Below are 25712 nucleotides of genomic sequence, written 5' to 3'. Positions count from 1 at the left end.
CACACAAACGCACACAGAGTGTTCAGGATTCCTCACACGCCTGAGAAGGACGGTGTGCATCCAAGGGGGCGAAGGACCAGTATGTTGCGGAAGGTGAGTGAGCATCCTTCTCCTTTGACTACCTTTGTTTCCACTTCCTCCCCAGCCTCTTTTCCCCTCTGCTCACCTTCAAGGCTGCCCCTTTCTTCCAGCTCTCAAGTCGTGGTTGCATTGTTTTCCAGTCGTGCCTTCGGTCGCAGGAAGAGGAATCATGAAAAGGAGAGCTTCCTGCTATTTCCCCAGTTGCCTTGGTCTGTGCTTGAAAAGCGTCCTGCAAATAGGATAGTAGTTTGATATAGGAACTGGTATTTCTCTCAATCCTAAGTCAGAAATAAAATCTAACCCCAGTTCCTGTCCTCCTACTTATGGCCTCTTTACCTCACCAAGATACAGAATTATTCAGTGGTTCTCAGCCTTTGCAGGCTTATACTTTCTGATGGTAGACACTAAGAGGGCTCACTCAAAGGAATTAGACACTCAAGACAAGACTAACTGGGTCAGCAATCAGGACAAAGCAATCGCTCTATAAGGAAAGGCCCACGGCTGCCCTTTTCCTCTTTAGCAGTAACCAGCTTGGATGGAACAGCATGTATCAAACTTGGCTGCACCCTAGGAATGACTTGGGGAACTCGTAAGAATCCCAGTGCCCAGGTCACACCCCAGGCCAACAAAATCAGAGTCTCCCGGGGTGTGACTCAGTCATCAGCATTTTATGAACTCCCCCTGTGATTTCAGCCTGCGGTCACAAAGCAGAACCACTGACTCTGACTCTTCAGGCAAAGGCTTCTCACAGGCAGCTTGTCTGGCTGTGATCTGCACCTGCTCTGCTTTTTTCCTTCCTCCCAGAAGCTGTGCCCAGCTCTGTACCCATCGGAATAAGCTGCTCAACATCCAGGTAATGGGTGATAACACACACCTAAAGAGGGCAGGTCTGGGTTTCTAGGGAACCTTGTGTTTGCTATGCTTGGGTATAGACAACCAAGCATGGAGCAAATAGGACAGAGCTGAGCCATGAAATTAAAAGACGCTTACTCCTTGGAAGGAAAGTTATGACCAACCTAGATAGCATATTCAAAAGCAGAGACATTACTTTGCCAACAAAGTTTCGTCTAGTCAAGGCTATGGTTTTTCCTGTGGTCATGTATGGATGTGAGAGTTGGACTGTGAAGAAGGCTGAGCGCTGAAGAATTGATGCTTTTGAACTGTGGTGTTGGAGAAGACTCCTGCGAGTCCCTTGGACTGCAAGATCCAACCAGTCCATTCTGAAGGAGATCAGCCCTGGGATTTCTTTGGAAGAAATGATGCTGAAGCTGAAACTCCAGTACTTTGGCCACCTCATGCGAAGAGATGGAAAAGTATTTTCATTGGAAAAGACTCTGATGCTGGGAGGGATTGGGGGTAGGAGGAAAAGGGGACGACAGAGGATGAGATGGCTGGATGGCATCACTGACTCGATGGACGTGAGTCTGGGTAAACTCCGGGAGTTGGTGATGGACAGGGAGGCCTGGAGTGCTGCGATTCATGGGGTCGCAAAGAGTCGGACACGACTGAGCGACTGAACTGAACTGAACCGAGCTCTGCTCCAAAGGAGTAAAAGGCTGGGAGGAGGCTGGATTTGGTGATAGAGGACAGTCTCCTTATTGGCTGTGCGTTCAGGTTTTCAGGGGGAGATGTATACCTACTGAGGACTGTTCAAGGGAAATGCGGCACAGTGCCTGATGTAGCCCCCACCCCAAGACATAAGGCATCTTCCATAAAGTATTTGCAGATAGTTGGTATACTGAGATCCTGGAAAGGGGCTGAGCTTTGTGTCAAGGCTGGTCAAGTGCCAACTCTGAGCTGACTGCTGGTGACAAGGAGGCAGCCTACACCTGGGCTTCAAGAGTCAAAACTCACTCAGCAACACTAACGATGCTCATGGGTGAGACTGTGTTGGAGCATGTGTGCTGGGCTCAGGGCCTCCTGATGGAGGGAGACCCACTGGGATAGAGACCTGGGTAAGGTTACCAGCCAAGGTGACTTCTGTGCTCCAATTCAGTAGCCTCTGTGAGCACAGAGAACAATCAAATCCAAGATGTTTGTGAAAGAAACGTGCTGAGTCGCTTCATTTGTGTCCAACTCTTTGCAACCCCATGGACTGTAGCCCACCAGGCTCCTCTGTGAAATTTCCCAGGCAAGAATACTGGAGTGGGTTGCTGTTTCCTTCTCCAGGGGATCTTCCTGATCCAGGGATTAAACCCACGTCTCCTGTGTCTCCTGCACTGCAGGCGGTTCTTTACCCACTGAGCCATCAGGGAAGCCCTAGAACCTCCAGTTCCCCCCAGATGGCATAGATTTCATGTCTACTATTTACTGTTGGCTTCTCAATAGACAAACAAATTGTTCAAAGGCCCAAAATGCTTCAAAGAGTTAAGTTATCATGTTGGTGACCCAGAATTTTAGTGTTTTGTAATGGCTTCATCAAATGGATCCAATTTTTCAAGATTTCAACCAACTGCCTTCTTATCTACAATTTTCATGAACTTTTTCCTCTTAAACTAGCACCCCCCCAAAAAAAAAAAATCTGATCTCATATCTTGAAAAGATACTTTCTTGAATTTTTCTAGTTGGGAAACTTGCCTCTTTTCTCTAGGCCAGCAGTTTTCAACCCAAGCTGCACATAAGAATAACCTGAGGAGTTATTTGCTTTCATATGTCATAACTGGCCCCATCCCAGTCTCTTAAATATGTGATTCCTGAGGTGAGACTTAAAAACGGAGAGTGTTAAAGTTCTCCAAGTGAGTCTGAAGTCCACTCAGGCTGAAAACCTCGAATCCATGTTTTTTCCCACGATTTCTTTCCTCATTTGCCTGGATTCCCCTTCTGTCTGCCAACTACGTCATCCTCATCCTCCACTTCCCCCATTCTCTGTACTCAAAGTAGAGAGTACGCTGCTTCTATGTGGGTGACAGAGGAGGGAGACACAGATCCGGCTGATGCTTTGAATTCCTTGTTCTCCAAAGGTGATGTCAGCAACCAGCAGCCTTGAAATTACTACCTGGAAACTCACTTACATGACATAATCCTGCTAACTCAGAACCTGGATTTACACAAAATCTGCAAGTGGTATGAATACACATTGAAATTTGAGAAGCAGTGCTCTAATTAACACATGGCCCCACATCCTCATCACAGGACCACCCTGAAGCACCAGGACTGGAACTGTATCCTCCAGACCCTCAGTCCCTCAAGGTACTGATTCTGCATTGAAGCCCTGCCCTACATATGCTGCCACAGACACCGATTCATTTCATTCTTACGACAGCTCTGTGGGGTTGGTTTATTATTATTATCCCTAAATGAAAGAAAACAAGGCTCAGAGAAGTGACATGGTTTGTCTAAGCTAATAAGTGACAGGGGCTTCCCTGGAGACTCAGTGGTAGAGAATCCTCCTGCCAATGCAGGAGACATGGGTTCGATCCTTGGGTCAGGAAGATCCCCTGAGGAAGGACAATGACAACCCACTCCAGTATTCTTGCCTGGAACATCCCATGGACAGAGAAGCCTGGAGGGCTACAGTCCATGGAGCCGCAAAAAGAGTCAGACACGACTTACTGACCAAACAACAAGTGACAGAGTTGAGATTCTGGTCGAGGTCTGTTTGATTTCAAAGTTGGTTCTCTTTCCAACAAAGCAGAAAGTCAGGTGCTTCTCCCAGAATCGGGCAGGCACATAGAGCAGGTGAGATGGCTCATGCCATCCTAGCACGTCTGGCTTTGCATGGAAACTTACTAGATCCCCTCTCTGATGACACCATAGAAGGTGAGATGAGCTGTCCTGCTCCAGCGATGCATCACTGTCTCACCTTGGAAACGACCAAAAAGAGAGTTAAAATGGTGTTCACAGCACCACTGAGAACCCTCCAGAGAGCATGGTCTATTTGGCCCCTTCCTGGCAGAATTCTCCTGGATATGGAGTTCATTTCCTCCTTAGCAGAGAATCAGATCTCTTGAGTATTAAAGCTTATACTTGTCTTTCGTGTTCTCTCCTTCAAGCCAAAAAATCATCAAACCAGATGGCCCTTTCTCTGTCATGAGCAGGAGAAGCACAGTTTAAAGCAGTTGTAAACAAACAAACAAACAAACAAACAAAAAAACCACAACTGGAACTGAGTTCTGAACAGTGAACCTTCCCACCTAGCATATAACCAGGTCCGTAAATGGCCAAGGTGCTAAGTGAAATCACTTGCTCTCTGGCCCACAAAGCCACCTCTTTCATCTTTTAAACAGGATAATCAATGCCTTGAAAACAAGATCTCAGCAGAGGCCCCTGGCATTCCTTGAGCTTCTAAAATGGATGAGGAGTAGACTGAATTGTCCTTTCTTCAGAAAGGTGGTTGCCAAGACACACGTCTGTGTTAGTCATGGCAGCCCAGCTGGTCAAACAGTAACCCTCACAGGCCAATGCAAAGAGCTGTTTATTTCCTGCTCACATCACAATCCAAGGCAAGGGGTAGGGGTGTGGGGATAGGCGGGGGAGGGAACCGTGTTGGTTCCACCCAGACATTCAGGCCTATGATTCTCCTAACATCTGCATCTGCCATCCCCCAGAGGTGCATAGTCCAATAACAAGTCATGAGTCATAAGTGCCATTTAAATGAAAAGTAAAAATTCGCTTCCTCAGTCATACTAGCCACATGTCCAGTTCTCAAGAGCCTCATAAGACTAGAAGCTACTATATTGGACAGTGCAGAATGGAAACTTTCCATCATTCCAGAAAGTTTTATTGGACAACCTGCTCCGAACCTTAGGGTCCTTCACTGGACTGTCTGCATCTGACCTGCAGGCAAGGAACAGGTGAGATTGAGAAAGGTCAGTGAGGAAGATTCAGATCAGATGTGGGAACTGGGGACACATTTCCCCCCACTTCCACCTGTAAGAACATAAGACCGGGTCCCCCTACAGCAGGGGTGCTGGGAAGTGACAAGCAGCTCTGTGCCCAGGAAGAATCACAGAGTCATAGGCCTGGGTGAGGCCGGCATCCCGGTCCCAGGAGCCTTCTCGGACGTGCAGCACTCCATTCCTTGTGTTTCTGGTAGAACTAGCCAAACTACGAAGAAACACTGCCTTAGTCTCAATTGGCGTGGGTGTTAATTCTTGATGAAAGACACAGAAATTAAGGTGTCGGTGAGGGTTGACTCTTACGTACAGGAAATCTTTGACAAGAGTCAGCCACTTCACCTGATAGGGACAGCCTCATAACACTCATCTCTTCAATGGCAGATCATGTGGAAAAGACACTGCTGTTTTTTTCTTCTTTTTTTAATTCTAGATTGGGGTTGGCAAATGTATTCTGTAAACAGCCAGACAGAAAATATTTCCAGCTTTGGAGGGCACTCAGTCTTTATCGCAACTCAACTCTGTAATTGTAGTGCAAAAGCAGTCAGAGATGAAGGAATGAGACTGACTTTCTGTAAAAGTTTTATTTAAGAAAATAGGTGGTAGGTCAAATTTGGCCTGCAAGCTTAGTTTGCTGACCTCTGGCCTAAGTCTTTCACCAGGTCCTCTTCACTTTAAGCAAAACAGCCCTTTCTTCTGCCCATTCCCTCCAAAAAGGCTGGTAAAAAGAAAAATGGAAATAGGGATGCATGCATAGAACCAGCACTCTGCTGCGCTAAGCACTTTACTTAACTGAAGTTTCCTTAATTCTCACAACTCTTTAAGTTAGATTTTGTGATGGCCCCATTTTACTAATGAGGAAGCTGAGGCACAAATATCAAAAGAACCAGAGCTTTCACGATTCACAGGCCCAGCCCCCTTCTTTTTCTTTAGTGGTATGGGACCCTCTGATATACAGCAGATCGACTTACACAACTGTTAGATCGATTTATGCTGGCAACTTAAGGGGATGGTATTAACTATTTAGTTAGGAGTCCTGTGTTATAGGAGTGTGTAGAAGCTGTCAAGCCCTGGAGGAGGGCACAGCAACCCACTCTAGTATTCTCCCTTGGAGAATGCCAAGGACAGAGGAACCTGGTGGGCTACAGTCTATAGGATCACACAGAGTCAGACAAGACCGAAGCAACTTAGCAGGCAGCATACATGGGACCCTCACCCTTGATAAAGTTTCTCAAGGGGATTCAGAGGTCTGGGAACCAATGATGTCAGGGGTTGATCAAAGTGACCACTACTGTCTCTTCCAAGTTTAGTACAGTGTCACCCTCCACAGACCCCTCCTTCATAAAAGGATACATTGCAGAGATATGTAGCCAATGAAAGCATGTTCTATTAAAAAGGAAGTGTGTCCAAAGGATCTTACAAATAAACACAGAGAACCAGAAGGCACAGAGTCACTGTGAAGTTACATCTTGCTTCTTTTTTAGGTCTGCTTGGATGTTACTTTAGTTCACTTATATATTTTCCTACCCTTTATTCAGGCCTGTGGGGTGCTGCCCTTTCTCTGAATTCACTCAAAAAGCCCCTTCCATGAGAAAAGAAAATCAGATGGACAGAAAAGAGTTTCTCAAGCTTGGCACAAAAATTCTTGTAGAGTCCAGGTGATCATGACTGAGAGTTGCAACTGGAAAATGGCAAGTAAATGAAATTTTTATAAATGCAACCCCACGTTACAAGCTGTAAGAGAGCTCCTTATGGCAACGGCTGAGTTAGAAGAATGTAAACTAAGTGTGTACAGCCATGTTTGGATTTTTAAGGGTTTTCTCCTGATCACAAAAATAATATTTATTGCAGAAAACACAAGACATGAAGAAAACAGAAGAAAAAAATCTTAAATATACACAATTCCATGACTGAGAGATATCTTAAACATCTTAGAGCATGTGTTACCAAATGAACAAAGATGCATATATATATATATGTGTGTGTGAATATCTATGTACATGTAATAAATTGTTTACAAAAAATTGGATCAAACTGTACATATTCCTTTGTAACATGCTTTTTTCCCTTCATCTATCCTGAGCTTTTTCTCACACTGCAAATATTTTTCCACAGCCAACTTTCCAAAGGCTGCAGAGAATCCTATTAAATCCTACTGTTGGACACTGAGGTTGGTTCCCATTTTGATACAATAAATAGTGCTATGTGTCCACATTAATGTGATTTTAAATCAATACACACACATATAAGAAGTGACGCCAAGTGAAAGAGAGACACTGTTAAATGCCTCAGGTTGTATTTATCCTAAAACATTGAAGCGACACTTTGGGGACAGGTTGGCAGGGTCAAGTGTGTGAACACCCCCTCCTCCTAGGGAGGTGAGATGCTGGGACAGCCACCCTGTGCTTAGGAGACCAGCAGATCCCCTCAGGTTCACCAATGCCCTGCTTGACACTCTGCCTCCCAGATTTAGAAAACCTCTCTCAGTTTCTCCAATAATATGAATAATAATACTAAAGGGACAGAAGTGGATGGTTTCTGTTTGAAGCTGAATTGTGTTTCCTGAAAATCCACAGGTTGAAATTCTAAGCCCGTGGACCTCAGAAGGTGACTGTATTTGGAGATAGGCTCTTTAAAGACATAATTCAGCTAAAATTAAATCAGATAAGAGATTAACATTCAACATATATAAACAGCTCATACAACTCAACCTCAGAGAAACAAGCAACCTGATTAAAAACTGCAGAACTGAACAGACATTTTTCCAAAGAGGAAATGCAGATGGCCGACAGGCACATGAAAAGATGCTCAGCATCAGTAATCATCAGAGAAACAAATCTAAACCACAATGAGGTATCACCTCTCACCTGTCAGAGTGGCTATCATCAAAAAGAACACAAATCATAAATGTTGGCGAGGATGTAAAGGGTTGTTGTACACTGGTTGTTAAGAATGTGAATTGGTACAGTCACTGTGGAAAACAGTATGGAGATTTCCCAAAGCACTAACAATAAAACTACCATATGACCCAGGAAGTCCTTTCCTTGGTACATATCTGAAAAAAACCCAAAAAGACATATTCCAAAAGACAGACAACCTCAATGTTTGCAGCTACATTATTTACAATTGCCAAGACACGGCAACAATCTGTATTTCCATCAACAGCTGAATGGATAAAGAGTATGACGTGTGGATGTATACACACACACACAGGCACACACACGCACACACACACACAGCAGCCATAAAAACAGAATGATATTTGGCCATTTGCAGCAACATGGATGCACTTGGAGGGTATATTATGTTAAGCAAAATACTTCAGACAGAGAAAGATAAACACTGTATGACATCACTTATATATGGAATCTAAAAAACACAGAAAACTAGTGAATATAACAAGCTGACTCACAGATACAGAGAACAAACTAACAGCTACCAGTGTGGGGAGCAAGATAAGCCTAGCGGAGTGCGAGGTACAAAGTACTGGGTATAAGATAGGTTGAAGGATGGATTGTAAAACTCAGGGAACAGAACCAGCACTTTTAATAACTGTATATGGAAAGTAATTAGAAGATAAATAAAAATTTAAAAACAGAAAAAAAAAGATAAAGTGAGGTCTTTAAAAAAAAAAAGATAAAACAAATGAGCCTTAATCCAAAATGACTGTGTCCTTATGAGAAGAGGGGATTCGCAACACAGACACACAGAGGGAAGACGCAGGGAGAAGACGGTCGGTCTTCACATGCCAGGAGACAGACTCCACAAGAAACCAACCCTGCTCACACCTTGATCTTGGACTTCTAGCTTCCAGAATCCTGAGAGAATACAGGTATGTTGTTTAAGCCACCCAGCTTGTGGACCTTTGTTATGGCAGCTCTAGCAAACAGATACAGCTTCCTAACTCTTCTTAAGAGAAATTCTGTTAAAACTATTTTTCCCTATAAAAATAACAATCACCCTCACCTCTTTTATTCCAGGGGAGTCAAACCCTTAAGAGTAGGCAGTTGTAGAGTTGGAGCAATGAAACCGATTTGGAGACTCAGGACCTTCAGCAAAACCTTGATGTATGTGGGCCTCAGCATTCTCATATTTGAAATAAATGTTCTAATTCGTGTGATAAGTAATATTCATATTTGGAAAGATACTGAGCATGACAGATAAGAAAATCACCTTGCACAGAATGTATTAATAGGAGGCACTCATGTGCTTGCACGCTCAGTCATGTCCAACTCTTTGGAACCCCATGGACTATAGCCTGCTAGGCTCCTCTGTCCATGGGATTCTCCAGGCAAGAATACTGGAGTGGGTTGCCATTTCCTTCTCCAGGGGATCTTCCTGACCCAGGGATGGAACCCACATCTCCTGCGGCTCCTGCATTGGCAGACAGATTCTTTACCACTGAGCCGCCTGGGAAGCTGTAGGAGGCACTGGATGAACCCTATTAGCCCATGGCCTGGGTGAGCTCTTCTCCATCCCATCAGATAAAGTGGGTCATGAGGAGCTGTATAATCTTTAAAAAGAGGACTAAGTTTTCAGAGCTTTTTTGCTTTAAGGCAGAGTTGCTTTGTTTAGCCCACATGATGCTTTTTAAAACTTCAAATTAGTTGTCAATATTTTAAAAATTGGAGATGCTACATGAATTCTGGATGTCTCCCTTTTTGGGGAAGCAGCAGATCTGGCAGCACTGGGTGCTACTCTCTTAAGGTTGTCACCCAGCAATGGCCCAGATATTTGACTCTCTGTCGTCCTGGGCACAGGACTCATCAGTGTCACCTGTCAGGCCCTGTAGCACTGAATTTGTAGCCCAAGGCTTAATGCATACACTAATTTTTATAAACAAAATGCACACACAGATATATATACATATCTACAGAGAATATATTTGTGTGTGTGTGTCTTAAGTTGCATACCTTACAACTTCATTGTTTCAATGCCTTTTCCCTTTAAACATCCATTTTGACTCAAAACGCATATCTTGCATCCAATGAAACTGAAATCTAAAAACTCTATCATTCCATACATCCTACAAATGTGAGTGAAACTTTGCAGTTCCACTAATGTGATCTATTATTTTATACATGAGGTCCCCCTGCTCGTTTACAGCCAAACGTTTAGCTTCGGAAGAGGCCTCAGAAATTATGTAGTTTCTTTGTAAACCTTCGCTTTGCTAGGTATCTCAGAGATGTAGGAAAGGTTTTTGTAACCTGATTCAATGTTTATAAGAAATAAAAAAAAAGAAAGAAACCCCCACATTTCATTAGTCGTGTTAATTTTCCTTCTTTCCCTCCCTGCAATCCCTAAAGTATCACCAAACTGCTCCCAGGTAGTCCTCAAACAGGTTTGCCTCCTCTCAGCCCTATGAACCTCTCCACTGTCTTGTATTAGTTGCTAGGTAACTGAAGAAGATTTATGCACATCTATTGTTAATTTCGGAGACAGTTCTCGGATCTGCTATAAACAGCATGAAGAGCAGACACCACACTTGCTTAAGAGAGACTCCTCTCGCCTTCCCTGAGACAAGGCATTCCAGGGCACGTCTACAAGGTCCAAAAAATCCTGGTAAACATCCAACTGTCTGCAAAAACAGTTCAGCAAATCCGAGACATTTGGGCCCATCTCCAGTGCCCTCTCGTGCCAAATCCATCAGAAGTTTTATTCAAAGACCATCGTCTGGCCTCTTCGTTTGTCTGTGTGAAATCTAATCTTTCACCCCCGCCCCCACATGCCCATCCTTCCCAGCAGCACCAAAATTCAGGCTTGGAATGGAAACCTTTGCATCCCAGAAGCATCTGTAAAATTATTTCTCAAGCCACTGGTTTCACCACCTTTTTAAAGGCTCTTCTTAAGCACAAGTACCATTTTTGCTGGTTTGGATGATAAGCATGGCTTTTATTGCCACTGTCTGGGTAAGGGATGAGAGGGCCCAATTTATATGATGCCCCCCAAAACCAAAGTTTTATAGTCATCCTGTACATTTGAAAAGCAGTTCTTGTTTTACCGGGAGCGTCCCTGGGCATCCCCCCATTGCATCCTCACAGAAACTCCACAAGACGCCTGGTTCGTGGCATTACCTCTGGTTTAGAGGACTCCTGGGGCTCAGGAGTCTCTCAACGGATGGTCAGCCTTGTTGCTCCCTGGTCTATCTTCCACCTGGGCTCTGAGGGGTTGCTTTGTAACAGAAACCGGAACATGCTGATTTAAACCAGTCACTGACATTTCATCATGTAGAGGATCCAGGTTCCCTAGCATGAAAGAGAAGGGCCTCCGTTGCCCAGTCCCTACCTGTTACCTCTTCACCCTGTCTCCTGTCACGCTTACTTGACATTTGGCATCCTACCAACACTGCCTTTGGTACAGCTCCCTGTACGCCACACTGTCCCGCACCCTGGGTCTTCTATCCTAGTGTTTACTCTGCTTCCAAAGCACACACTCCCAGCATCCAAATAGTACAGCATCTCCTCCAGGAAGCATTCTCCAACACCCCTTCCCCATGTCACTCCTGTTGAGGGAGATGCTCTTCCCGTGCTCCCAGAACACCCAATACTCTCTCAGCACCTCTGTGGAACTGCTTCTGATGTTCTGTTCATCGGTCCCCTCCCCTGCATGCCTGAGTTTCTTCCAAGGCAGCATCTATATACCATCTACTTCCTTTCAGCATTCCCAGGCCCTAATTCAGTGTCCAGTCCATCACGATCCTCACTGTGTTGACGGGAAGGAGTGAAGAAAACAGAAGAGAAACTGTAAGAGGGAGGCCAGTACCACCATCAGATAAGGCAAACCAGGCTCTGAGACCCCAGGCAATGCATTTAGTAAGCAGAAGATCCAGAGTGTGAACAGGGGGAAGGATCTTTACAAATTATCCAACCCATCCTACAATATAGTAGAAAGAGCTCCTGCTTGCATACTTCCAAGGACAGGGTGCTCACTGCCTCCCCCAGGAGCCATTTCCATTGCTGGTCATCTAGCCTGTGAGACTCTTCTTTCTTGCGCGGTGCTGAAACCACTTTCCCCACGAGTCCCATCAGACTGATTCTGCTTCCGTCTTCTGTTCTTAGACATTAGCCTTCCTGTTGTGTGGATAAAGTTCCTGCCTGCCTCAATCATCATCAAAAATGCAAAAATAACCAGAATCCTGGCCTGAACATACGTGCTTTCCATGAGCTCTAATCCAAACCTCCTTGAAACACAGTGGAAAAGCAAGTCTGAGATCACACCGCTAGACAGTCACAGATCAGGCTTAGACCCCAAGGGATCTACTCCAAGTTCACAGATTTAACTACCGCACAATACTCTCGTCCATCTGAGCCCTTCAGCTATTTGACAGTGAAAAGCTAAGCAGATTAAAGGTACATAATTTGCACTGGTCTTTTTTTCTTTTTCTTCCTCTAATAACAGCTTTACGGGCATCTCTCTTCTCTGAAGTTTGTTTCTAAAAATGAGTTTCTTTCTTATCCTTCCTTTCTCCCCAGCTCCATCTGAGGAAAAAGATCACTGGGTTGCTGGCTCTGCAAACACAGTGTTATTCATGGGGTGCTGCAATAGGACGAGCCAACTCATTAGTTCCAAAGCTTCAAACTAATCTTACATTACTGTTCTTGGAGGTGAAAGGTCATTTTTTTTATCCTCTTAGCTGTATCCACCCCCCGGGGGAGAAACTGAATCTTTATGCAGGCAGAAACCCCTCCCTTCCTTGGACCAGCTGTTGGGGTTTCTCTTTGTCGTGAGTGAAACTATACACAGAGAGCTGGGACTGTTTAAAAAACCCAGAGGCTGTGGTCTTTAAAGTAGGGTAGTTTTGTAAATCATGGGGTAGAGACATGATGAAGAAGCTGGCACTGGGAGTACTGCAAAAAGCGAGAGACTGAGACAGACGGCTCTGCCCAAAGGAAGCTCATGGCAACTAGTAGGAGAGTCCTTCCTCTCTCCTGTCGTTTGACAATCCCCCTCTGGCACCTCTTAGTGGCAGAACCTAGAATGGCACCAGCTGGCTGGGAGAAGCAGCAATTCCAGCCACCGCATCTCTAAACAGGGGTGACTTTGAGGCTGAGAGACAACAGTTTAATAACTAGCACCAGCCATCGTCCCTAGAGCAAAGCTCTGTGCTAAAAGCTAGCAGCCTGCTGTGTGGAGGGGCCTGTGGGGAGGGAGTGCTCCACGTTCACGGAATGGTCCAAGCCCGGACCTGATAACTTCCCAAATCACAAGAGAAGCTGCCCCCATGAATGAGATATGGTTCCCAGGTTGGGCTGCCCCAGTTAGACTGCAATTCCTTTTGGGTAGCCCCAGATGGATCAAAGCTGCATTGAGGAGGGGAAGAAAGCAGCATTGAACGCTCCCTGCTCGTGTTCACAGGAGCTATTGTCTCATCCCCAACAGTGTAACTGGAGCAAACACACGGACCAGTGTTTGCTGCCCCACCCGGGACTTCTCCCAGTCCCACAGGGAGGTTAGGCATTTAAAGGAGGCGGGGTGTTCAGTTCAGTTTAGTCACTTAGTCATGTCCAACTCTTTGCAACCCCATGGACTGCAACATGCCAGGCCTCCCTGTCCATCACCAACTCCCAGAGTTTACCCAAACTCATGTCCATTGAGTCAGTCATGCCATCCAACCATCTCATCCTCTGTTGTCCCCTTCTCCTCCCGCCTTCAATCTTTCCCAGCATCAGGGTGTTTTCAAATGAGTCAGTCCTTCACATCAGGTGGCCAAAGTATTGGAGTTTCAGGCTTCAGCATTAGTCCTTCCAGTGAATATTCAGGACTGATTTCCTTTAGGATTGACTGGTTGGATCTCCTTGCTGTCCTAGGGACTCTTAAGAGTCTTCTCCAACACCACAATTCAAAAGCATCAATTCTTCAGCACTCAGCTTTCTTTACAGTCCAACTCTTGCATCCATACATGACTTCTGGAAAAACCATTGCTTTGACTAGATGGACCTTTTTAGGCCAAGTAATGTCTCTGCTTTTTAATAAGCTGTCTAGGTTGATCATAGCTTTTCTTCCAAGGAGCAAGCATCTTTTAATTTCATGGCTAAAGTCACCATCTGCTGTGATTTTGGAGCCCCAAAAATAAAGTTTCTCACCATTTCCATTGTTTCCCCATCTATTTGCCATGAAGTGATGGGACCAGATACCATGATCTTAGTTTTCTGAATGTTGAGTTTTAAGCCAACTTTTTCACTCTCCTCTTCCACTTTCATCAAGAGGCTCTTTAGTTCTTCACTTTCTGACATAAGGGTAGTGTCATCTGCATATCTGAGGTTATTGATATTTCCCCAGGCAATCTTGATTCCAGCTTGTGCTTCCTCCAGCCCAGTGTTTCTCATGATGTACTCTGCATATAAGTTAAATAAGCAAGGTGACAATTCACAGCCTTGACATACTCCTTTCCCGATTTGGAACCAGTCTGTTGTTCCATGTCCAGTTCTAACTGTTGCTTCCTGACCTGCATACAGGTTTCTCAAGAGACAGGTCAGGTGGTCTGGTATTGCCATCTCTTTAAGAGTTTTCCACAGTTTGTTGTAACCCACACAGTCAAAGGCTTTGGCATAGTCAATAAAGCAGAAGTAGATGTTTTTCTGGAACTCTCTTGCTTTCTCGATGATGGCAATTTGATCTCCAGTTTCTCTGCCTTTTCTAAATCCAGCTGGAACATCTGGAAGTTCATGGTTCACGTATTGTAGAAGACCGGTTTGGAGAATTTTGAGTACTACTTTGCTAGCATGTGAAATGAGTGCAATTGTGCGGTAGTTTGAACATTCTTTGACATTGCATTTCTTTGGGATTGGAATGAAACCTGACCTTTTCTAGTCCTGTGGCCACTGCTGAGTTTTCCAAATTTGCTGGCATATTGAGTAGTACTTTCACAGCATCATTTTTTAAGGACCTGAAATAGCTCAACTGGAATTCCATCACCTCCACTAGCTTTGTTCATGGTGATGCTTCCTAAGGCCCACTTGACTTCGCATTCCAGGATGTCTGGCTCTAGGTGAGTGATCACACCATCATGGTTATCTGGGTCATGAAGATCTTTTTTGTATAGTTCTTCTGTGTATGCTTGCCACCTCTTTTTAATATCTTCTGCTTCTGTTAGGTCCATACCATTTCTGTTCTTTATTGTGTCCATCTCTGCATGAAATGTTCCCTTGGTATCACTATTTTCCTTGAAGAGATCTCTGGTCTTTCCCATACTATTTTTTCCCTCTATTTCTTTGCACTGATCACTGAAGAAGGCTTTCTTATCTCTCCGTGCTATTCTTTGGAACTCTGCATTCAGATAGGTATATCTTTCCTTTTCTCCTTTACCTTTCACTTCTCTTCTTTTCTCAGCTGTTTGTAAGACCTCCTCAAACAACATTTTTGTATTTCTTTTTCTTGGGGATGATCTTGATCACTGCCTCCTGTACAGTGTCATGAACCTCCATCCATAGTTCTTCAGGCACTCTATCAGATCTAATCCCTTGAATCTATTTGTCACTTCCACTGTATAATCATAAGGGATTTGATTTAGGTCATACCTGAATGGTCTAGTGGTTTTCCCTACTTTCTTCAATTTAAGTCTGAATTTTGCCATAAGGAGTTCATGATCTGAGGGGTAGAGTGTGGCAAAAGTGATGCATGAGCCCTGGGAAGGAGGGAAAAAGTAGTCTTCCTTTCACATCTCTCAGTACTTCTCTATGATAGAAGCCCTAGAGAAAGCACATGCTGTCGTGCAGCCGTGGGGTGTAGTACTGCCAGAACGAGACAGAAATGAATCCTTTCCCAGGGTGCTGTCCATCAAAAGTTCCCCAAGAGTATCTTGGAGCCAAATGTCACTTAAAAATTGCAGCAACTACACAAAGCAGGGAAAAGGTCAAGGAGAGGGTGAGGTTTTGAGGAAAAAAGCAAAAAAAGTTGAGTTTTTAATTCAACTTCATTTTAGATGATATTCAGCAAGAAGTTGAATGTCCCTGTGAAACAGGCCCAAGGGATTATATTTATTGCATGTCATGCTTCCAATGCAGTTTAATTCTCTCTCAAAGACAGAGAAGCAGCAGGGCACTAACCCCACCAGAGATGAAAACCCCAAGAGTGCGATTGAGGACTGGGGCTGGCAAGAAAGAACAGCTCTAAATCAGGTCCAGGTGTGGACACAGCAATTACTCCAGCTGCTACTTTTCACCTCCAAGTTGAGCTGGCATTGTGGGGAAGGAGGGCATGCGGCCAAATAGTATTCTGCCAGTTGGCTGAAGACACCTTACTCATTCTGCCCTGGAAAGGGACAGAGGTTAGGGATGAGGTCATGTTAATTTTGGAGGTTCACTAAACGCTGTGTCCTGGGCACCCCACCTGGCCAACTGGTGACTGGATCTTAACTCCAGCTGAATTCCACCCCATACAGACGGGTGTAGACATGAATAAGCCTGGCTCCTGGCTTAACATACAGCCAAGGACACAGGTTTCTACATCCCCTTCAGGGACAGTATATTGAGTCAGTCACTGCCTGCTCAGTATCCTTCCCACCTTCTTCTAATAATAGCAGCATGATTTTCCTGTAGAGGACCACTGCTTCTTCACTTTCAGCAGTTACGTCTTGATTCTAGACTCTTCTCTCTCCCCCCTCACCCCAGCATTAGAAAGATACCTGAGTCTGGCCAACTGAAATCAATCATGGGATTTTTGTTGGAACCATCAGAAAGGAAAAGTTTTCTTCTGGGGGTGGTGATTGGGAGAATAGCCCATGCATCCCTCAACTGTGGCCACAAGACTACACTTTGGGCCCTCCCACAGCCAGGGCACACACTACAGCAAGCACGGGTGGTTCGCTGATAGCTCTGTGGGCTCACTGGCACGCTCTGCCTCTGGTTCACGTCTGTGGTCAGCGGGGCAGCTCTGCTCTCGATGTCTTTTTTCCCTTTAGGCTACCTGGGGCATATCTTCATGGTGATTTCAGAAGCACAAGAGAAAAGCAAATGGAAGCAGGCAATTCTTACTGGTGAGGCTCAGAACTGGCATGCTTTCATTGCCAACCATACTCTTTTGGTTAAAAGAGGTTACGTAGCCACGCCCAACATCTGAGTGGACACAGTCACTGGCCGAGGGCAGGCTTGCAGCAGGGGTGCCGAGTCGGGAGCCTGCAGGTAGCCACCTTCCCTGGTGGGCACTTTACCACCTGAGGGGACAAGTCTGCCTGAACGAAGCCACCAGAAAAGAGAGCAAAGTCAGGGATTGTCGACTGACATGTGAAGATACTATTGGAGTCTCTGAATCCTGCTGAGTCCTGACTTTTCAATTATTTCATGTTGGAGTCTGTTTCAATTGGGTTTCTGTTGTTTACAACAAAAAGACACCTGACTGATCTGTATCAATCAGGACACTTGCTCGGGAAGTCCACAGAGTCAAGTCAGAGAGAGGAGTGGCAGGATCCAAAGAGAAGCCAAGACAGAGCGAGCGGGTTCTGGAAGCTGAGTCCAGAATGGCTGCCAGAGGCCACCAGGCTTGGATCAAGGAGCATCTCATGGGATGGTTACAGGATCAAAAGACTAAGGGCTCCTGTTTCTCCAGCATGACAGAAACAGATGAAGCTGATCAGAGGAGGCCCCGCTGACTGGGCCGCACTGCCCATCCCAGCAAACAAGAACAGTACCGTCAGTTCTGGAAAAGTGCCACCAGGACTCCTAGAATTGTAGGCGCTAGACCAAGTCCTTGAACTTGTAATTCTAAAAAAGGAACCAGGAGTTTCCCTGGTGGTCCAGTGGCTAGGATACCATGTTTCCAATACAGAGGACCCAGGTTCAATCCCTATGGGGGAATTAGATCCCTTATACCACATCTAAAGATCCAGCATGCTTCAGCTAAGATACAGTACAGCCAAATAGATAAATAATAATAATAATAATAAAGGAATCAAAGATTTGAGTGGAGCAAATGAGGCTCTTGGCCTTAGAGGAAGGGTTCCAAGGACACGTGTATCTGAAGAGCATTAGCAACATCACCTATAGACATTACGGTTTATTGAGGACCAGCCGCACACAGGGCTAAGGAAATGGCATGTAATAGGACTCCTAATCCTATCGACCCAAGAGGTCAATATTTTATGGCCACTTGGCAAATAAGAACAATGGAATTGGAGAGGTCCCATACCAGTCTATGGGCTTTGGGCTAAACCTCTGTCCTACCCCAGAGCCCTTGCAGAGAAGGCCTGGCTATAAGCCTCCCTAGGATTTTTGTTGTTGTTTTTTAACCCCAAAGCCCACAGGGACCTTTTAATTAACACTTCCTTCCTTCGCCTTTTTATAGCCTCCTGTTCTTGGAAATGGGGGCTCAGCATTAGACGGAAAAGAAATAAATCCTCTCTATCAAAACCCTGCTTGAGTCTCACTATGGAGGGCAGTTGTGTGCCCACGCCCAGCTCCTCTTCTTCCAGTTAAGAGCACCCAGGTTTCCTTTGGGGAATCACCTTCTACCAACCCTCAGTCCAGGTGACTGAGTCAGAGGCATGTGATGTGCTGGGGCCAGAGTCTACTAGCTGTGTGAAACTTACCAAAGTACTTCTGTACCTCAGTCTTCCCATCTGTAAAATGGGATGATAAAAAGAGCACCCCACCACCACTACTTCTGCAGAGCTGTTATGAGGAAGCATTAGATGAGGCACCTAAAGAATGCCTTACACACATACTCCCTCAACAAGATACATCTGTGATCATTGGGAATCCAGGCATGACTGCCCTACCTGTCCAGGCTGATGGGAATCTTTGCTAGGATTTTAGTATTGAGCAAGCAGCATTCCCCACCCCATCCCTCTTCCTCTCTGATGGGGGTATCAGATTGTGGACTTTGGATATGAAACAGCTAGTGGGAAGGAGAGTGTAGAGGTGCAGAGACAGACTTTTCCCATTATTGTTTGGGGACCTGCTTCTGACAGTGCCTGTGGTCATCACTTCCCTGGACCTGGTGTTAGCAAGTGCCAATCACTCCCTTTGGGGGGAAACTCAGTTTTAGATGGAATCAGGGAGGGGATGGGGCAGTGGAGTGAAAAAGGTAAGGATTGTTAGAATGTGTTCAGACTTCAGCATCTTCTGACTTTTCTCTCCTTTCTTAACTCATGAGAGTAGGACAGGGGAGGAAAACATAGAACCTTTATGTTATCTAACCTCTCCCTCCCTCCCTCCCACAAGTCAGGCCAAGAAGCACAGTCACTCTGGTATACAAATCCAGGTACTCATTTCAGCTTAGCAATTCCCCAGTTATGGAAACATGGGCAATTTTTGTAAAGCCCTGGCTCAGCCGTATGAAATCATCATTTTTGTAGGTCAGGAAAGGTTGACCATTGACAATTTCATATTGTCTAACAGTCCCCATCTTCTGGGGTTTGTTAGGATGAAATACGATGATGCATAAGCAGTTCTTAGCTTGATGCCTGGCACAGAGATACTGACTATTTAGTGTTAATTGCTATTACTACCCTGATGATAATGTGACAATGATTAAGAAACAGTCACAGGGACCTCTCTGGTGGCTCAGTGGTAAAGAATCCGCCTGCCAATGCAGGAGACATGGGTTCAATCCCTGGTCTGGGAAGATCCCACATGCCATGGAGCAACTAAGCCCATGAGCCACAACTATAGTGTCTGTGCTCTAGAGTCAGGGGACTGTAACTACTGAAGCCTGTGCACCTGAACTCCGTGCTCAGAAACAAGAGAAGCTTCTCACTGCAGTGAGAAGCCCACACATCATAGCTAGAGAAAAGGCCATGCTGCAATGTACACCTAGCACGGCCAAAAATAAATAAAATTTTTTAAAAAACCCCCAAAACAGTCACAGGGACTTCCCCAGTGATCCAGTGGCTAAGACTCATGCTCCCAATGCAGGAGGCCCGGGTTCAATTCCTGGTCTGGTAATTAGATCCCACATGCCTCAACTAAGAGTTTGCATGCTGCAACAAAGACCTGGAGCAGACAAAAAAATATTTTAAAAATGTGTAAAAGATACAGCCACAAATCAAAGGCAAGAGAAAACGCAGCAGCTATCAGCAGCGATTTTTCAGCGTGACTGACAATTCTGCTCATTTCCCCCCAAATCTCACTCTTCAAGATTTTTGCAATTTCTGTCTCCACCCAGACAGGGAGGCAAAGGTTCATAAAGTAAACAAACTTGGGCCCTTGGAGCCTCAGAGGCTCTTCTATATTGAGAAGACCCCCCTGGGAAGCCCGGGGTTGTGTGAAGTTTTGATGACTGGGGAGGGATAAGGGGCTGTTTTAGAATCGTCACTCATATTTTTAAATATCTTGACGTCAATAAAACAGTTTCCAATTCAGTGACAACCAAGGCATTTGTTTTGATCGTAGCTTTCTCACCCACCAGCCATTTATTTTGGTTAAAACAGAGCATTTGTTTTCTGAAAGGTGACAATTTGAGGCATAGTTATTCTTATCTCCTGAGCCTTCCAGGTGTGGCTTCCAGGTTATTTAGGTTTGCCTCCCAGCTCCAGGTCTTTGGATACATTCTGCCCTGAATCCAAGTGCTTTTCCCTCCTTCTTTACCTGGCTCACTCCCATAAGGCTCTCAGCTTCCATGAGACCTTATGATTTGTTTCTAGGCACCTCAAATCCATCAGCCTTTGTGATATGCCCTCATAATCTGTGTTAATTTCCAGTGGTCTTTGCCTCTGGACTCCAAGCTCCAAATGACGGGTGCTGACTGGGTTGACTCTATTCTCAACTGTCCCTAGGATCTCACCTGAAGGACGGATCATGGTGGATATTTGGCAATATATGTTAAATGATGAAGTCATTTTTCAGTAATTCATAATAGTTAGTATTAGTCGCTCAGTTGTGTCTGACTCTTCATAAGCCCATTGACTGCAGCCTGCCAGGCTTCTCTGTCCATGGAATTCTCTAGGCAAGAGTGGGATGATTTGAGAGAACAGCACTGAAACATGTATATTACCATATGTGAAATAGATCACCAGTCCAAGTTTGATGCATGAAACAGGGCACTCAAAGCTGGTGCACTGGGACAATCCTGAAGGATGGGATGGGGAGGGTAGTGGGAGGGGGGTTCAGGACGGGGGGCACATGTACACCCATGGCTGATTCATGTCAATGTATGGCAAAAACCACTACAATACTGTAAAGTAACTAGCCTCCTATTAAATAAATTAAAAAAAAAAAAAAAGAATACTGGAGTGGGTTGCCATTCCCTTCTCCAGGGTATCTTCCTGACCCAGGGACTGAACCCGGGTCTCCAGCAGTGCATGTGGACGCTTTCCCATCTGAGCCAGCATGGAAGCCCCCAATTCATAATAGTTCATCCAATAAAGTCACTAATCAGAGACAGAAGCTTGGACTTTCTACATGGGAACTTGGTAAGGTTTTGAACTGGGATGCAGAGGATGGTAGCTAGGGTGCCACCTGGTCATCCATCTGAGGGGAGAGCAAGGAGGGAGGAAAGATTCTTTGACTTAGACATGTTCCAACTTGTGAAGTCTGGGAGAGGGGACTGAGACATCCCAGCGTTGAGAAAAGTGTCCTACACACGCAGACAGAGGCTACTGGGAACAGTCTCGAACTTCCCACATGACTAACTGCCCAGAATGAACAAGAAGTGTCCGTGATGCGCTTGAAGTGAACAGTAATCATGCAGATCGAGAGAAATTCTATATTAGTATCAGAAACTCACTCAATTTAACTCAAGTAAAAAAACACTGAAAAGAATAGGTTATGGAATTCAAGTTTAGGCAACAAGAGATTACCCCGGTGACACGGGTACTAGAATCAGAAAAGCAGGCACAGAGGTGACTGCGCTGTCTCAGCCAGGCCATTTCATCTGCTAACCTATACTGCATGTAATCCAGGATGGCAGCTAGACCCAGCCCGACGTCCTGACCTTGACAGTCGCGGGCTTACCCTAACTGAATCACCATGGCCGGGGAAGGTGCACATCACATGATTCACTGCCTACCTGCCTGGGCTATGCCTGAAATTTCACATATGGGCAAAAAGACCCACATACAGGAAAGGAGAAGGGAGGAAGGGGCAAAGAGCACAGGGTATGGAGGCTGGACGTTTGGTTTCTGCCAAAGGAAATGCAAGGGGAAGAAGGAGGTCCCGAATTCCCAGCCTCAGTTTTAACAAGGGATTCTTCTCTCCCTTGAGTCCCGGCTGTGAGGAGAAAATGGTCTGTGAGAAAACATACAACGATGTTACTTATCTTCTATGTGTACATATGCGTGTAAGAAAATGTAAACTACAAGCTCAGGAAATACAGACCCCCAACTTGGAACCTTCAGTTAAGAGGGTCAGCATCATGAAGAGTGCTGGTCCAGGGGAACTTTAACTTCATCTGTGATGTATTAAGATATTTTTTAAAAAAGAATGGATTCATCTCTTACTTGAGTAAAGTTTAATTGCTTAAATAAGAAACCTGGCTTACAGTATGCTTTTCCAGGGAACTTAAGAGCAGCTTAGCTGGCTAATTTCCTTGAGGTTAGGTCAGGGTCCAGCCGCTAACTTACCTACGCACCCACCGTGTGGTCCCAGAATTTAAGACCTGGGTTTGCCAACTTAATTATTAACTGAAATAGTGACTTTCTGGAGAGTGGGCATTAATTTTGATGTTGATGCCAATGTGTTGATTTCTTTTTTTAAAAGAAAGCATCTGGTTATGTTTTTCCAACTATTGTTACAGCAAAATTAAATGGGAAGACAAATGTGCATAAATTGCTATTTTGGGAGACTCTTGAGAAAGTACAAATATGAAATAGAGCATCAAGAAAACGCATTCAGCTGTGGATGGGGTCTAAGTGTGTCCTCCACTCTTTCTTGGTGAATTTTGGGCACACACCTCCTTCCTAATCCTGTTCTTACAATTCTCAGGAGCTTAGAGGTGAAAAGTCATACCATCAGCACATAAAAAAATCATCAATGGATCACCTATGTAATGGAGAATTTATAGCTACAGATCTTCCTAAATCTCTGAGCTAACCGTTAGTCTCAACTGCTTCCTCTACAATCCTGATCAAATCCACTGCAAAACCACAGATACTTACATAGTCCTCACGTGGGAAGCACTTTGTATTTCTCTTTTCTCCCAGCCTGCTAGAACTGCTATGAAATTCTCCCTCCTGCTGGGCCCATATTGTGTTAAAAAAAAAAAATCCCTGGCCTCTTTATGCCTCTAAGGCATTCTGAATGTCTCATACTTCATAGGAGAAACTAAAAATAATATAATTCAAAGCTTCTTTTTTGTTATTCTTTACCAGAAACTGGGAGGAATCAGTAAACTCAACTATAAGGATTAGGTAAGAGTGTGTTCTCTGACTGAACTTGGCGCAGGGAAGTGAAGGATTTCTGTAAAGATTAGGAATCCAGAGGTCACCTCAAGATCATGGATAGCGCTGAGGAAGAAGTCATCTACCAGCTAGAAGGACAAGGAAGACAGACCCAGGAAACCTAGGTTAAGAAATCAGAGGTTACAGAATGGTCTGGATATAGAAGCAATCACAGTCAACAGAGAGCAGCCTCCACATGCAGATGCCTCAAAAGATGTCCTTCAATTCTCATCACAACCCAGGCAGCGTCTGCATTTTACAGACAAGAAAAGCAGAGGCTAGAGAGAGAAGGTCACGTAACTAGTAGACAGAGGAGCTGGGATTTTAACCAAGGCAGTCTTTAGTGGTAAAGAACCAGCCTACCAATGAGGGAGACTTAAGAGACATGGGCTTGATCCCTGGGTTGGGAAGATCCTCTGAAGGAGGGCATGGCAACCCACTCCAGTATTCTTGCCTGGAGAATCCCATGTACAGAGGAGCCTGGGAGGCTATGGTCCATAGAGTTGCAAAGATTTGGACACAACTGAAGCAACTTAGCACATAGCATGCACAGTCTGACTCTAGTATTTATATGCAGCACATCCAGGAAGGGAGAGGGGAAGGAGGACAGATGGATGGTTAGTTTGAAAGAGACTGGAATTGAGATATTCAGGTTTTGGTACAATCAGCAAACATCTTGAATGCAAGCAAGGTTTGCAGGAGGAAATAATTCTCAGTTTTGAGGCTCCTAGAGCATCCAGGAACATAAACCCAGCAAAAACAAAATGCACATATATGCCAAAGGAAGTTATGTCAATCAGAGACCTACTGGCAGTAGATGACATAGTCAAATTAGGACAATTGGAGGAAGGTTTCTTTGGGTAAAAAAACTAAAAAGGTGCAGGCACAGAGGATCATAAGGGCTAGTGCACTCACTCAAGGCTGGGAGCAGCTAAGGGGTCATGTCCCGGATCTGAACGACAATGGAGGAAGCTGTTAGCGGAACTGACAGTTGCACAGAGGGGTTAGCCTGGGAGAAGCCAAGATCTTAGTCTAGAGAGCACACCTGGCCAAGGTGACCTTGAAAGAATGGGCAGACAAAACCCCCACGGGGCCTTCTCTTCTCCTCCCTCCAGTCTCCCCTGGGCTCTGCATCAGAAGACCCCACCTGAATGCCAAAGGGCAAGGGCACCTGCGACAGACTATCACCACCAGGCACAGCAGAGGGGAAAGGGGGAACCCAAGATGCCAACCCAGAGGATGAAGGCAGTGCTTTTATCAAGAGATACTGCAGAGGAGTGCGTAGATAAGGGCTGAGGTTACAGGCTGGCTCAAAAATTAAGGGGTTGTAAGAGAACACGAAAACCCACCCTCAGCCACTTGATGAAAACTACCATTTCCACTGGGGATAGCTAAGACCCGAACGAAGCTCTTCACGGTGGAGCGGGTTCTGGGAGCCCCGTGGAGGTTTCCCTCCTTGACAGCACATAGCACTGGGCCTCATGTTAGTCTGACAACAACTGGGGCTGCTGGAATGCCAATACAGGGACTCGGGAGAAGGTGGCCAGCCTTTTGGGCCAACACACAGAGGCGAGAAGAGTGATGTCGGACCCACTGATCCCTCCCATTCCTCATTCAAAGGCACAATGAGGAGGGCGTCTCTTTATTTACACCTGGAATCCATCTCCAGGGACCTTGGTGGCAAAACTAGGGATAAGCCATGTTCAGGAAAAAATAAAAAAGGAACATGTCATTCAGGCAGAGGACCCTCTATGTTCTTAAAGGGCTAGGACATGTAGTGAAAGTAAAAGTAAAACAGACCAAAGGCCTCTTTTCACTGGGCTGCGTGTGGCTAGAACCACAGCTCTTGTTCAAGGAACTGGGCACCTATTAATAGTTAGGGTGCCTAGAGTGTGTGAATCTTCAGGATGGTGAGAAAGGAAGCAAGGACCTGCAAGGCGCTGAATGCAGCACAACCAGTCCTGTGAGCAGAGATAGCCGCCCCAGTGATGGGGGCTTCGAGTTACCCTGGCTCACAGCCAGACGAGGGGACGGGCCAACAGCCCAGCGTGCTAGTCCCTGTGGAGCACTGGCTTCTCTGGAAGAAATCAGGTGCCCGTCAACTCTGGTTTCCTTACACAGCTGGCTAGAAGCAAACCGGCCCTAATACCGTCAGGGCAGAAATTACCCTCAGGCGGAAACACACACCAGTGTCCATCAAGGCAGACCTGTCTCTGTAGGAAATGCATGCCACTCATCACTATGAGACGGAATCTCCAACCACTGAATTTCCAGATTTCCCAACTGACCATTGCTTAAACACAAAGTCTTAAACAGATGAAATTTTAGAACCGAGACATATGTGATGTAGTGTTGCTTCCTGGGGACCAGGTATATTTTTTAATTTACATATTTAACCTTTAAAAACCTTGGGACTTCCCTGGCAGTCCAGTGCAGGGGACCTGGGTTCAATCCCTAGTCAGGGAACTAGATCCCATGTGCCACAA

General features: G+C 45.3%; 1 protein-coding gene across 1 annotated transcript in view; it reads right to left on the bottom strand.

Moving 5' to 3' along the window:
- PRICKLE2 (prickle planar cell polarity protein 2) overlaps positions 1-25712 on the bottom strand; it is a 392599-nt gene that overhangs the window by 348507 nt on the left and 18380 nt on the right. The window contains exons 2-3 of the mRNA XM_086367032.1: positions 3811-3883; positions 167-310 (exon numbers count right to left, since the gene is read on the bottom strand). The gene's annotated coding sequence lies outside the window, so the exon portion shown is untranslated. The remainder of the gene's footprint in view (positions 1-166; positions 311-3810; positions 3884-25712) is intronic.

This window comes from Bos grunniens, chromosome 22, assembly GCF_055505025.1.
Source record: "Bos grunniens cultivar Pamir isolate PY7600 chromosome 22, Bosgru_T2T1.0, whole genome shotgun sequence".
Classification (NCBI taxonomy): domain Eukaryota; kingdom Metazoa; phylum Chordata; class Mammalia; order Artiodactyla; family Bovidae; genus Bos; species Bos grunniens.
This window is presented reverse-complemented; position numbering and strand designations above follow the sequence as displayed.